The sequence below is a fragment of the Pieris brassicae genome, chromosome 4 (genome assembly GCF_905147105.1).
Source record: "Pieris brassicae chromosome 4, ilPieBrab1.1, whole genome shotgun sequence".
Taxonomy (NCBI): domain Eukaryota; kingdom Metazoa; phylum Arthropoda; class Insecta; order Lepidoptera; family Pieridae; genus Pieris; species Pieris brassicae.
Genome location: NC_059668.1, coordinates 2481641 through 2498350, shown reverse-complemented (window position 1 = coordinate 2498350; position 16710 = coordinate 2481641). Strand labels below are relative to the sequence as shown.

The 16710-nt window shown below is 32.2% G+C and overlaps 1 protein-coding gene across 2 annotated transcripts in view; it reads right to left on the bottom strand.

Annotated features, from left to right (window-relative positions):
• The window catches only part of LOC123708854 (chaoptin), a 62024-nt gene extending 48463 nt beyond the window's left edge, over nt 1–13561 (bottom strand). For both annotated transcript variants that reach the window (XM_045659789.1, XM_045659790.1), the window contains exon 1: nt 13400–13561. The gene's annotated coding sequence lies outside the window, so the exon portion shown is untranslated. The remainder of the gene's footprint in view (nt 1–13399) is intronic.
• Between the last annotated feature and the right edge of the window lie 3149 nt (nt 13562–16710).

Sequence of the window (16710 nt, the reverse complement as noted above, 5' to 3'; positions counted from 1 at the left end):
TACATTTTATCTCAGTTCCCGAGAGAAAATTGAAAAACGCTGGCGACATTTCTTCATAGCGTCAGCGGCATATGGGTGAACATAATTTTAATAGGCAACGTTGAAGTATACATTTGTACGACGGCTATACATAACAAAATTAGAGAGAGCTCCATTTACTGTATAAAATATTGTTGAATGCATTTCATAATACTTATCACTTAAGTCAATAGCCTTTGTAATAACCTAGGCAAGTTTTAATAACAATAGCGTAAGACTTGAAAAGTTGGACCCAATCCAAGTGGAGACGACATTATTCTTATTGTACAGTGTAGAAGAAAATTTTACAACTTATGCCACTGTCATTTTTCACGTTTAATATTACAGAAGGCTGTGTGAAATTTGAAATTTATTATACTGATGTTTTAATATAATTTCATCCTGGTTCTATCAGCATATCAGCTAAGTAATCTCGACTTGCTGGTGAATAAGTTGGCTTGGAATTGTAAGTGTTAAGGTTTTTATGGATTATTTGGGTGCTCTAAAGCTATGAATATTAATATGTAATTAAAAAGAAGATTTTTATATCTGATGTTTTTACCTCCGTATGTGCCGCCTGCTATTTTAGGTCGCAGCTATGCTAATTTTTTTATTAAGTAGACCACACTGTTTCATTAGTACAGTCAGTAGTCATACAGTTCAACAGAAATCGTGTTCAAAGATTACGGTTTTTGCAAGAGTCCTATATTCTTGTGAAGTAATTTTCGAAAAGTGGCTCCGCCTTGTCAAGAACGATCTTCAGCGCTTTTCCCTCTCGTGTGTCAATATTGTATTGAATTCATCTCTCGACTCGTAAGTAGTATCTCCACGAAAGACAACCAAATGAACCTTACTAATTGAATAAATATTTAATGCGAATACTATAAAAATATTACAATAAATTAGACTTAAATTAACATTTTTGTGCTTAATAACATGAAATATTTAAATACATGAACAAAGTTTTTCATCACTTTGTTCCTCATAAATTGTACTTTCGAAGCTAATTTTTTTTATTAAATTAATTACTTAAAATATATAATACCATATGAATAGCCAAGAATGATACGAATAAATAAATGTAACCCAAATTGCAAACGCTTATATTTTTTGCAATACTTAGAAAGTACGTTTGCTTTCACTATATTTAATTACAAATTCTACGCACAAAACTTTATTACGTCTACATTTCACACATTCATAATAACTATAACACACAATCATAAACACAGTTTAAGGGAAGAATTCACTTAAACTTTTTATAATGAGATTTGAAGAATGTGTATAAGACCGTGCGAAAAGTTGAACTACAAGAAATAATTTGATGGTTTTGTTCGTCTAAAGGTATATTCTAGAACTACTGGTTTGAATTTAAAATATATTTTTGTGATTGACATATAAACTGACTTCACTGATGGTTAAATATATGATGTAATGATGTTATTACACTTAATAAGTTAGATTTAAAATCCAATGTTTAAAATACTCAAGTCAGTCTAATAACACTATTCACAGTAAAATGTCAATTCATATCATTCCGTTCAATAATGTTTATTGTGGGATGAAAAAAGATATATAACTTCTTTAGACAAGAAAGTATATAGTTTCTGGCTTAGTGTGTTAATTTAGAATTTGGGATTCTACATTAAATTTTTTTTATAAAATACTATTCCTGTGCACCAATAAATGATCTGACACATTTAAATTTATTCAAAAGTTTCAATCATTTTTATTTTAAAGTAAAATAATATGATAGCAATGATAATTTACCTACGAATTCCATTACTGGAATGTTGCATTGTTCTAATTAAGTTCAATGTTTATTAAACATATTACATTCAACAAAATATTCATTATTTTGGCTATAGACTAAAAGCAATTATGACATAAACAGATTTGCAAATTCACTCTCACAAAAATAACATTCCCCTCGAACACGTTTTTACGCCATTGTTAGAAAAACGCTACTTTTGCAATAGTTTTAAGCCATAACTTCTTTTCTACGATATATGATGAAGATAGATCGCAAGAATGATTATATAATATTAGTAATTCTAAAAATAGATTTTTAGAAGTATAGAGAAATTTTTCAAAAACACTTTACGATACGATATACATACTGAACTTAAGCACTGTAAATTTACCATCATTTTAACATATAACCTGCGCAAATTTTGTATGAAACATATTAGTGGGGCGCGTGGTGGTTGCTTTAAGGTTTTTTAAGTAAATAATAATGACAATAGTAAACACTATTTTCAAAAGATATCACCAAACAGCAAAAATTAAAGGAAGACAAAGTATAAAAGTCTTACTGCTAAAGTTTCATTCAGGCAATTAAAATAATATAAATACTGGTCTGCTATTATGCAACCAAGTTAAGAACGTAAAATATTTCTTCAGAATTAGTCTCCGTCTCGACATATAAGATTCCTAGAGATATAAGATTTTACGTTTAAGAGTCCGTAAAAAACGGGATACTTTGCGAGATGGAGAGCACTTACACCTTCTTAATTTAATGAAGAGCCTACATTAGGGAGTGAGGAAACAGAGCGCAAACACATTTCATTTTAATGGTAGCCATATGTTGAGATGTTATGTTTTTGTATGATGTAGTCAAATTGTTTTCTTACTTTATTATTATTTAAATTAATACAAATAAATACTGTTTACGTTCCATTTCGCGTGTTTTTCAGTATTGGTGGTTTAGTTAGTTACATCAGACAGTATGTATCAATTACAAGGCGAGAACAAAACAAACCAGTGGCGCCACAACCCTTGGTCTTGGCCTTAGATTTCTGTTCCGTTCCGTGATCATTTTTCTAATATACTTATACGCATATAAACAGCCTTCTGCGCCGCTTTTCTCACAACGCTTCCCTTGACCATAAGAGCGAGTATTAAATGGGTAAACAAAAGTCTGTTTACAACCGTAATTTGAATGGACGAGTTCATGGATGATAGCCCGCTCAGTCCACTAGACTCAAGCAAAAACTGCGCTAGGCAACAGGCAGTAAGAAAGAAGTATGCTGGTCGTACAGCTGGTAACGAAGGCTACATTATTATACTATGCATGAGATTTTTTCTCAAAACTTATCAGGTTTTCATATTGCTCAGAGATTCACCACTTAGTGCGCTTGATGTATTTATAAAAAATAAGTTTGAAATACATAAATAAATACCAAACTAAAAATTATGGAGAAGTTCTGATGAATTCGGGTTCATGGATGCTGGCTTCACGACCGCACAAGTCCAACTTCCGCCCATGCATAGTGTCGTTAATCAGTACTCACTGTCTCAACCTCTCTGACACTTGTGGCTGTGTACCCTACCTATAGATTTCAAATAGGTACCGAATAATAGTTGGATTTCACCTTACCCAATAGCTGAGTGCAACCAATTACCCCTAGCTAGGAATATCTGAATTTATTTAAAATATTTTATCACAGCTTAAAGTTGCAAAGATTTAGCATTCAAGACGTGTTTAAGTTGCTCCTAGGAGGCACATTATGATAAAACTTGACATCATTCGGAAATCCCTGTTCATAAAAATTGTTGGTTTGAGATAATAATCTAGAATAAAGGTTAATGACCGTAACGGTAGATAACAGGACAAGTTTGTTATGTGGTTACATCTTTAGTGTTTTTATTACAAATCTAGATATGCAAATTCATAAAAATGTAACTATCAGCCACGGCTCTCAACAGATTTTTGGAGTTTACTCCTTAAGAAACGATTTGATTTGATAAGGCCCGGTACGGAAATTTTATGAGTAGTAAAATCAAGTGTAACACGAAAAGTTGAGGCGTTACGTAGAAAGAGACAAACATATATATCTGTAGGATTGAACGTGTAAAAGAATGATTCCATCCCATTTTCTCTTTAAAATTGGATTTGTATAAATTGAACACAATTGTTATTATTATTTATATTGTTTTGTAACATACTTTATGTAATACGCTTTATTGAAGTAATATAAATAATCCGAATAATTACAGATATATGTTTGTTTCTCTTATCATTTTAGCAGATGCGTTCATTAACCCTTTTTTTCTATTCGATATATATCATAATTATCGTTCGTAAGGAGTAAACTCCAATCGTGCGTCGTAGCTGACACACACACACACACATTTTTTTATTTATCTTTTTGATATATAATTTATAATTCATGCAATTTAATGAGTTTTTATATGTACTATAAAATAATTAATAATTTTGTTTTTATAGTACAAAGGCAAGTGCGCAGGAGGCGGAAATGATGGTAAGTTATACATCCCACGGCCGCTGACACAACGACCCATAAAGCTCGCGAGTAGTTTAAAGATATATTACGCTGTGTACAACTTTTTTATTCAACACTTAATATATGATAAAAAAAGGTCTTGCTCGACACTTCAAGTTATATGTAAATCGGCAATAAAAACTATATCATACTACGTATAAAACAGAATATATAAAAAATATAGACATAAGTGTCACGAAAGCTAAAAAAATGTAAGTCTTAGAGACAATTTGTGAAGGAATTTAGAACAGTTTCAATTAGCACGCTCTATTAAACAAATCTTTGCTCTACTTACTTTCCTTAGTTTTTTTACTAAGTTTATTTAATTTCACTTGTGCGTATATGTGTGAGTCTTAAAAGATATACTACGGATTCTATATTAATACAATATTTTTAACAATACTAGTATCGTTGTATTAACGTATTGAAATAGTTTTTGAGATGCGAATCTAAACAGAACACTTGAGATTAGAACTTTGTACCGAACTTTGTTGGTTGTCATGGTTACCACATTTCACTTAGCCGCCGTTCGAGTTCAAGTCAATTTGTGTCATATGAAATAATATTGTAAAAATTGGGGAATTCCTTAATTATTGTAATTCGTAAATAATAACGTAATAGTAAAATTAATAAAACAGTCTACGATCTTTTTACTGTTAATGTCAAAATAAAGTGTGAACAATGAGCTATATAAAACCAAGGCCATGTGATGAAACAACTCGCGAGGTCTTTCTTCACTCATCCCTCGCACTTTTTGGCTTTTAAATAATGCATGAAATTAGACGTTTTGTTATCTATACAATAATATTATAAAGATAGATTTTTTTTTTGGTTTTGTACTGAATTAACCGAAAACAATTGAATTATATTCTAATATCGTTAAAAAAGACAATATACATGTGTCCGTATTTATGGTATGTGATTCGATGTAATAAATGGTATTTGTAAAGACAGATTTTGGTCTTTTCTTATACCAGAAATTGCACTAATGTGCTTTGTACATTTGTACAGTGCAAAATGTCTCATACAGTTTTCGAGTTGTTAATAGTTTTAGGAAATGCAGTAGATCCAGAGGTTCTGTCTCACTCGATTGTGAAAACTTGTTTGTGCATCGTCATCCCGCGAATAATTATATTAACTTGGTTTTCGGTACATTAATTACAAAAGGATATATTAGGATATATCTAAAACGTCACTGTACCTTGACATAATAAGACAGACAGCTGGGTACCAGTGTTTATAGAAACACTGGTACCCAGCTACGTACAGTTGCATAAGCAATATATCTAACCTATATATTGGTATTTAAAACATCATCATTATAATAGCCACAGATTAGTAAAAAAATAAATTATATGTACATAGACTACAGAAATTTAGCCTCCACTTTTAATTTTAATATTCTACGCTAAAAAAAATTGCGTTATAAAATTGTCCTGACGTTCGAAATTCAAATATTCAAATTTCATAATAATTTCAATGAAGTAATATCGCTGTGTATATATGTGCTTTACGATCGTCGATTTTTAATAAAAACTTTAAGCAATATTAAATGGTACGACATGATAAATATAGTATTATTATTAATACAAATACAGAATCGGTATTGCCTATATTCCCAAGGCATCCGTGCTCAGGTTTCACATAATATTATCTTGTTGACCCAGAAGAGCTTAATATTGAGTTGCTGTTACACCGTTCCGAGATTCATAATACAGAACCTAGGTTAGGTCTAAAATTATTACGCATATATAAAAGTCTCATATCACAGTTCTTGTGACTCTCATCCGAAACGGCTTGACCGTCTTTTTGTATATTAGGTTGGTTTCAGAATAGGACGTAAACCATGTTTTGTACCCTAAACTGATACCAGTGGTCAAGATTTCGCATGAAAAATACATACAACCCATATTTTTTCGCAGCCCCATCCCTTTTTAAATAGCGATATTTGTACTTAAATAAAGCAAAAGAACTTCTGCTGGGTCAGCCTTATAAAAAACCTTTAACGTTTTCGTCACTGTTATTCATTCATTTCATTTCATTTGAACAAATAACTTGTGAGTTAGCTTGAGGTGAATTTAGTAATAGTTATTTTTCATCACGATTTAGACATTGCAATATGACGACGTTAAAAAATAGGCAAAGATGGCTCTTATTCAAATATCATTCAAAATTATATAAATACTTTTTAGATTAAAACCATAAAGGCAGGTTGTAAAAAAGTAAAAATTGCTGACCTCTATTTACCAATTATGATCGACATATTATTAATATTTTAATATGTATGATACAAAATAGTTTCATTCGAAGTCACGGAGGGTGCAGACTGTCGATTTATAAAATGTCTAACCTTCTTTGTGTCGTCGTGAAGGTTGACGTTGAGAGATGGAAGCTCCTCAGTGGTGTTTCCGCTTATGATAATGGGTTTCACTACGAAATATATCTTTTATGCTAAATTCCAACGGCACTAAAACATTTTAGGTACGGGCATACACCGTCGACTCTGTGGGGTCTTAGGAATTACGGTTTCCTCACATTGTTTTCCTTTACGAGTAAGTGTTAAAAGCTCATAGAGTGAATGTCGAACGATCAGTGTCGAACCCTGTTACAACTAGGCCAACAGTACTCCAAAAAAATTAACCCACTACAAATTTCTTTAATCGATTATAAATGGTAATTAAATAAGTAAAAGTATTCATTATTTTCTTTTTCTCGTGAAGATTCTTAGGCTAATGTTTGGTCCCTGACTAAAAGCCATGCTAGTTAGATTGTTTTGTGCTTCGCTGTGGTAAAAATGTCCTACTAGCTTTTATGGGTCTGGATTTCTGTATCTATTTCACCGTCATTTGTTTTTTATAGGCAGGTCAGTACTCAGAAGTAAGTCAGCCTTCTGAGCCTGACACGCGCACCTTTTCACGTGTCACGTGAGTTTTCACGTGTTTTCTTTCGCCGTACGTAAGCATTAAATGTGCACATAGACAAAAAGTCTATGAACGATTACCTAACATACAGTTTTCTACTACAAACTATAACTTATGAATGAACTAAGATAGCATAATGAAATTACATACTTCACGCCTTATAAATCAGAATACCTTCCGGATTATTAGAAATCGCTTACACAATGAGAAGCTGTGTCATGCTCTCTTTAGTGGGAAATAGTATTTATTAACACTACGGAAAACATTTTGTATAAATTCCCCTGCGGTTTATTAATTTTGAATGATTGTGTAGTCCAATTGAACGCGCCAAATGGAAACTGAATACATTATTGCAATTAATAACTCTTGATGTTCAATATCAATTATGAACTTCATTTGAAAATTGAAATTTAAAATGAGTAACTACTTAATTGGCTAGCGTATAATTGGACGGATGGTGAACAGTTCCAACCTAAAGGAAAGAACATCGACCAGTCTAGAGAAGTTGGATATCCTTAGCGGTCGGAATAACTTCGTAAGCGCGTTTCAGTAGTATGACGTCATCGCCGTGAGATGAAGGCGCTACAGACATTATATTAATTTTAAACACACAGACAAATATGAAGTGATTTTTCAGTTCAATTGTGCGTAAACGGACTCCGATATTATTTTTAGTAGTGAAATCTCTACATGACCTGAAATCTTTTGTCAGTTAATTTACGTAAAACTTCATTGTATTTATTGATATCATACATACAGCCAACCTTTCCTTAAATATATGTAAAGTGTTGTATTACTGTGTCTTAAATTAAAGATATAGACTAAAAATAGTGTTAAAAAAATTTCAAAGAAGCGGACCCGACATACGTACACACGTACTAAATACAAAGAAATGCAATTCGAAACCATCTAGGGATATCGCTTACAATTTAATTAGAATCCCTCCAGCTATTACAAATACATGTCAAGGTTTTTTTTCTTGTTTACGGCTTTTATTTATGCCAACTGGGCACAAGGTACTTCGCCAGTGTCGTGTAGATGGAGAAGGCACGAAGGAGATTGATCGGTAAAAATAATAATTAAGCTAATATTGATTATGCATGTCAAGGTTTATAAATATATAACATATGACATGCAGTGTACTAAATTTACAATACCATTTCAAGTCCGTCATGTCATGACAAATAGCTTGGTAATTTAAATAAGCTTATTTAAATAGCGAAAAGAAAGTACATCAAACACAACTATGTTTCACCCAACGACTTATACTTTCTTCTCGGAGTCATATTTCAAAGCAAACTTATCACATTACTTTTACTTGGTGTCAAGTGAGCGAACGCTTGTCCTCGTAATTGAGCATTTGTTTATATAATTATAACTACATAACTTTCTAGATTAACTGAGCCTTGTAATTTATATTTCTTGTATTCTAGTATGTTCCAAATAGAATAATAACTGGGAAGAGGAGTAGTATCTTTATAAGCGAAGACAGTCTGTAAATCAATTGTAATGATTTTTCTCCGGACTCCATATGTATTTAAAGGATTAAAAAAAATTGTATTCTGCTCCACATCACCTCGATGTTATAATCCACCACTGAGCGTATTTAAGGCAGGTGTTTCTGTGCACCACCAATATGTGGAACCAGTTACTCACTGAAACCGAAACAATTCGACTTAGGGTCCTTAAAGAAAAGAGCGTACCAATTCTTAAAAGGCCGCCAACGCCCTCTGGCATCGAGAGTGTCCATGGGCAGTGTTGTGTTGTGCTACTACCGCCGCTGCTTGCCGCTACCACTATGATAATATTATTTGTCAGTTATCGAAGCCAAGATTTCGTATACTTTAATTAAATGAAATAGCTAGTGTATACATACTTCTATGAACGTTATAAAACCATTTATACCCATCAATATGACAAGTAATTCACAATTTTCTAATAAACTAGGCTGAACGATGTAAAGAAAATACAAAACCGGTTGTCACTGAAAGGAAATAAATCGCAACGAATGACGTAAATAACGAATCTTATACAACAGCGCACTAACATCAGTAGCGTTAAAATTTCATACAATTCGCTTCTGTGACACACAATGAGTACTTTTTGTTTCGTTTTGGCGCCAGAATATCTATTATGTATTGTATTATTCAAGATTATTCTTGATTTATTTGTATCAAATGTTTAAGACTTTTTCATTTCATTTAAATCCACTAATATGGGTGTCCACGGGCTGCGGTAGCTGCATTTTATCGCGGTTCCGTAGGCTTTATATAAAACAATCTACAAATAGTAGAATACCTTTGATACTATCAGCTCCGAGAAGTTGACACACATCGAATATATAATACACGTAATACGTAGGTAACACTGAAATTATTTATAACTGGCCAGTTAGAAACATTGCTAATGAAAACTTTTTTTGAATTTCAGTTTTAGAACTCTTTGGTTACCTAATGTAATATAATATAATTGCATTCATTCATTTGTATTTGTGAATTGGCGCCAAATCTTAAACCAAACTAAAACACGCGAAAATGAACCTAACGCGACTTTCGTAGTGAGCGTACTCAACAACAAAGTTATGATATGCTGCGATTAGCATTCCTTAATGAAGCCTCATTTCGTGCCACTATTTACAATTGATTTAACGAGATTAAACGTGGTCGTAGCAATCTCAATGATGATCCGCGTGAGGGACCCCCTTTACCAGCAACTACTGAAGATAACATCGGTGCTGTCCGACGTATGATAGAGGAAGATAAGAGAGTGCCCTATCAGCAGGTACGGACAAGCCTAGGCATTGGTATAAGTCAAGTTCAAAAAATATTACATCAACATTTAGGCGTCAGGAAGCTTTGTACCAGATGGATTCCCCATACTTTAACCGACGACCAGTTAGACCTTCGCATGGACTGGTTTCGCCAAATGTTAGATAAGTTCAACGACGATGACTCAAATACTGTATTTGACATCATCTCAGGTGATGCTACGAACCCGAAACCAGAAGACAATCAGCTCAATGGGTTTCCTTTCGAGGATCAGCCAACTAAGGTAAAGAAAGGAAGAAGTTAAGGAAAAAAGATGATTGCCTCATTCTTTGGTCGGAAAGGTAATTTCGCGATAGTTGTGCTTGAAGATGGAAAGATAGTTATGCAGACTGCAGACTGGTATGTCAATTGCTGTTTGCCTGTTGTCTAGGAAAATATTCAACAGCAGCGCCCTCGAAGCAGGATCCTCCTTCACCGCGACAATGCTTCAGCGTACTCCGCAAAACGGACAGTTGAATATGGCAGGTATCAGGTCAAGTCATCGGCCATACAGTCCTGACTTGGCGCCTTGCAACTTTCATTTATTGCCAGGAACTAAATATAAAATTCGAGGTATTCGCTTTACGAGTCCTGAAGATGAAAGCATACGAAAATGTCATAGAAGAGACCCCTAAGGAAGACTAAAAGTATTGGAAACTTGGTATATTAAGCCGTTTTTCATTTTCTAAACATTTTCAGTGTTACCTAGGTACACTTTTTATAATATGTTTTATACTTTATTATTAAGCTCAAGCTTTTTTATTCCTAATTTGAAAAACAAAAAAAATATCAAACACAATATTTGATATAAAAACGAAACGTATCAACCCCATATACATATAATTAATGACTTCACAAATTACCATACCATATTTTTCAAATTCGCACAGTGTAAGCTTAGTTATAGAAAATTGAAGGATTGAAGGAGGAAGGAAGGAAATCTCTGACGCTATTCACCAAACTGGAGATCGTCAGGATCTCCAGTTTGGTGAATCGACGCTCAGCAGTGGCCAAGTGTTATCACAGATCATGTAATCAGATTAAGTGATTAAGCGAAAAAAATATCGAACCCAGTTCCTAGAAGTTTTAAGTTTTACCAGCACTAAGCCACGATTCAGTTTATCACATTTATAATTTATAAGTAACGATGTTCAATTTGGCGATGTTATTTGAAGCAGGTTCATCCCATTAGCCTGTGTAATCTTTTTGCAAGAACCGCATTCCTTGGCGATGTGCAACTCTACAAAATTGCTTCCATCTAGCCTTAAAATAGATTGAATTGAAGGGGTGAGGATGTGAAATGGAGGACAAATGTTGCGTTTTGTGATTAGTCGACAGTATGTGATTGACAAAAAATATTTATATGAATAAAGTACACTAATGAACTTAGCATTCTGAGACGGGATTTAATTTGCTATTACTCTTCGCCGCTGTTATAATCACCAAGTATTGTATTTTATAAGAAGCTATAAACTTATATATATATACTTGCAACCATAAAAGATTCACGTGTCATGTATATATTGAAAACTATATCAATTTAAATTTATAAATATGACAGAGTCCATCTTTCCCTTTGACCAATCACGAGCAAACGAAACGCGCATTTTTATTCATATTATACATATTAATTTATATGACACTAGATTAATAACGACAAATTATTTTTTCTATACATACAGTGTTGGCCAAGCGGTTCCAGAATGCAACTCTCATCCATGCCATTGGACTTTCAGGTCTACGTGGGCTTCTAACACTCACTCGCTAACATCGTGAGTAAATCAGGGCCAAACAGTCGACGGACGGCTGATCAACTCGCCAATTAGAAAAAAACAAATGATCACAAGTTAGATACAGCAATCTGAGGCCCAAACCTTCAACGTTTGTACCGCCACTGTTTTCATAGTATAGTCTATTAATAAGTTGATAAAAACCACTAAAGAATTATGCTTGTTACTCTGAAAAGTACATACAAGTTGAACGAATAAGACTCTCAAAACTCGAAGGAGGTTTCGTGTCTCAGTTCAGTGGGTCACGTTCAAAGTGATGCAATTCATGATTACTCTCATTCTACTTTGTTCAACAATGGAAATTTTACATTTCGAGCTGCGAAATTGGTTATTACATGGTTAGTTACTTTGAAAAGTAAGCGGCACTTATTTGATGTTGCGCTTATGTGGGAATTAGCTTGTACAGATGTATGTATAAGTTTAACTGCCAGAGGTCAAGGGAAGATCTGTACATGCATTTAATGCATGAGGAAAGTGTATTATATATATATAAACTTTAATATATTTCTCCGTTATGATTCTTTTAAAACGTTTTTTTACTTGCTATCTACAATTCTTACGATACCGTCTGAGTTAAACATATGTTATTAGAAACAAATTTATAAAAATGTTATGTTAATTTAAGGTAATTGGTTAATAATACTATTTAATAAATAACTTTATCCCATTTCACTAACGCTAATGGGAATTTCGCGTAATACGATTACGTGCTTAACAATGTACTTAACTATATGTAATTAATAACTTATAGCTCGGCGTAATTTCATTGATTAAATTAATTAACCTAAGTGATTACGAAATTATAACATAGAAAATCTTTATACAATTATAACATACAGTCATGCTTTCTCTGAAAAATACTTATGAAAAATCACCAATTTATTGTCGTGGTATCGACTCAATAAAAGACTGAGCGTCTTTAATATACTTTGCGTTAAAATTCCTTAAATATTGTGTTTTTCTCGTAAAGACCATATTTTTTATTATAATTAATATTTTTGATCAAAACTATCTCAATATTAATATCATTTCAATCCATTAATAAATTAATAAGTACCATACATAACTTTCAAATAGTTTCACGAACAAGCTTTAAGCTCACGCGAGGAAATTGATAATGACGTTGACCTTGAAGTTAGAAGATACAATCAACTCTAACGTGTATTGACGACCATAATCCATTCTTAGCTTATGTGTTTTCCAGTTTTTTTTATTTATATAAGTTTATTATAAACTCTGCCTCTAAGAATCGTATTAAAATTGAACCTTTTAACGTATTTTGACAGTGCTATATTTATCATTTTAAGCAATTTTATTAGAATATAGATTGTGATATTTTACGTTTGACATTTTAAAGCAACGGTATACCATTTATCAAATTCAAATCAACCTCTGACAAAGTCAACGGTGGCGTGCATTTTATTTATTTTTCTCGTAACCAAATATTTATTCATTCAAATGGTACAAAGTTAATAGCGGGAGTTATAAAACAAACATATTCCACAAGAACGCAGTTTTCAACGAAACTCGAGAACTTATTCATATTGATAAGTTCGCTAAAAATGCAAAGTGTTTACCTGAAAGTTGTACCGGGTATTTCTTGAAAAACTAATCACTAGCACTCTTCACAACCACTTCACTACACTTATTGCACTATTTTTAAATGGCCACACTTGTTACATTTGAATTAAGAATAAACGTGTTGATACGATGAGGGCATAGACCTGCGCAGTCGCCGACTGCCGCGATACGAGTACCGTTGTTTCAATAGAGATGCCAACAGACTTACACGTCACAATCTTAAAACAGGCTTTTAAATAATCTCTGTCTCTTTATACTCTATTTGGTTTTGACATTTGATGAATATCACACCTACTTTACGGTGATATTTTTTTAGTACAAATACAGTTAATGCGAGGTTCGTTATGAGACCATGTTCTATGTGATATCTATCGTCCGTAACCATTATATTTTGCGGTCTATTGACGGAAGGTAACAGACCATATACATAGTATATTTTTATAGAACAAGGGGCAAACCGGAAAGAGGCTCATCTGATATTAAGTGATACCGCCTCCCGACACACTCAATGCTAGAGGGCCCACGAGTGCGATTTTTATAATATTATTTTTATATAAAAATATATGTTCAGCGGATTGAGTGTGCAGGAAATATTTTCTTTAATATAAAGGATTAAATTGTAAAATATTAAAATGACTCCTAGGTGCTTTACACAAAACATAAAATTACTTTTCAATAAGAAGCATATTTATATCATTAAAATCATATAAAAAATATAATAGTGGCATTAAAATTCTGAAGCTCGATATACATAAATAATACGAATAACCCGATTTACCGATGAACATGTACAAACTGGGTAAACTAATAACAATTTCCAGAAAAGAACAATCTTTCAAGTCAAGTTATTAACTTTGTCCAATGTAAATCGTGACCGCCACATGCGCATACGCAGTGTCGAAGAAACGACATCAACGCGTTACTACAAAACAGGGACAAGTGTTCTCATATAGAATGTATTTCAAATTTTATAAAAGACCAAAAGTATAGTATACAAAGCTGGCTTTTTAAATTGCTATAAAATATAAAAATCACAGTTCAAAAATGGAAAATTGTTGGCTAAAAGCTTTAAAAACATATCGCTATTCCGTGGCTGACATCAAAGAGACCTTGCAATGGGATATGCAAAGGCACCACGCTTCGCTGACTCCGGCTTCGATCTCTAATATTGAGAGTTGAGACGCGAACTAATCTTAAAGCGAAGCGAAATATACGTGCCCGCTCATTCATTACAATAATAATATATGTTCCAGTATGCACTCACAACAATAATATCTGCAGAATTACATAAAATATAAAAGCGAAAAACATAATTACAATTATCATATATAACATTAGTACATAAAAATAAAACAATATTTATTTTACCATGAAATACATACGTCTGAATTAAAAAGTTACTATCAAAATTTCAGTATAAATAAGAGTTTTTCTTTTATTTATTAACACATCGTTGCATACAGAATATAATACAATATAGAATACAATTGACATAATTAAATGGAAAGGAGAGCGTAATCGCTTTCGAGCGTTATCTTAAAGGCAACTACTGGGAGAAAAAAATATTAGATAAGGTTAGCAAGAAATGCATAATACATATAGTTATTTAGACAAAACTAAACAAGTGACAAGAAAGTAAATTAAAAAAGGACACATGAAAAAGAAAAAGTGCACACGAATCTCAATAATTTTAGGTCAGTTTCACATTCGTTAGTACGAAAGTTAGGGATACGATGTGGACGATAGAGTAAAGTTTCAGTATCAGCAAACGAACTTTTGTGATTTTCAGTAATTCCATTCAACTTTTTAACTGTTGTCCCACCATAAGAGACTCGAGAATGTTCGAATGCAAAGGAGCAATTTTCAAATATTTTACTTTTAAATTTTTTCAATAATACCGAGAGATATTCATATATTCAAGAACTATTTTATATCTATTTTATTTAATTAATTAAACTATTTGAATATTTATCTTCTGTCTCATATATAGCCACTTATATATGTATATTAGTTGAGACTCATTAACCCATAGTGATACATGTTCTTTTTTATTAATTATTTATGCTCTTCTTGTACCCTCTGTAGATTTTTCTTTTTTTATTGTTCCATACTAGGGTTGCCTGAAAGAAATCGCTTGAGAGCTTTATGAAGGCCGCCCGATGCCTATTAACTTATGTATCCCGCGTTTTTTATATGAATGATTTTTTGTACAAAAGAAAGAAGTGTAAATAAATAAACTACTATAGGGGCATATAAAAACTTCACAGTTTCAACTTCATAGAAAAGTTGATCTTAATCGGAAATACACGACAAAAGACAAACAGCACTTTCATATCTAATTCTCACGGAGTTGTCGTCAGATAAGTTTAGTATGATAAAAACTATGTACCAAGTTTACTTGATAACATAAATTATATATAAAAAATATATATGTTAATAACGTGTAAATATTAACTATGAGGAGACGAGTAAAGGCAAGTATCTTCTATTAATATATTATAAGAAACTTTTTCTTTTATTACATGATAAGTGCAACGAACTTAGTTTATCTTCGAGAGTCGATCTATTGAATTGAATTATTAATGCCCATAGCGAAATAAACTACTATACATCAGTTCTTCATCTAAAATTTTGTATAATTATTGTGTTTGAGGAATATTAAAAGGTAAGAAATTTGAAAGTAAAAACTGTGAAGGGTCATAAAGTATGTTTAAACTTGAAACCATCAAGTATTTAATAGTCCATGGGCGAGTCTTGACTCGTGAGAAAACGGCCTGTGTCCATCCATGCACAAATGAATTAATTGTCTATGCCGTGCTAACCGGTTCTTTATACATCAAAAGAATTCCTTGGTTGATCAATTTTATCAATAATTTATGTATGGGATAACGTCGCTATCACTTTAACAAACACCTAAGTGTATAAAAACTACGAGGAAATCAATAAAAGTTCCTTAAAAGACTTGAATTATTACAAATTAGAAAATAAACAATGCATTGATAAATAAACAACAAATAATTATAATCGACGAGTATAATTATTAATTGTAATGATGATATTATTAAGATATGAAAATTTGACATTTTGTTGACATTTGATGCTTGATTTATAAAATATTAAATTTCCTAGATAGATTAATTTATAGGTGTACCTTACTTTGAAGAATTTTCCACATTTATTGTTAAAAATAATTTTAGCCTAGCATGTAGATAACGTAGCATTCTAATTGTTAAAAAAAGGTTGCAATTGTTCAAGTTACTTTTGCTTTAATCCATTAAAAACAATAATCGATCTTTATAATTGTAGT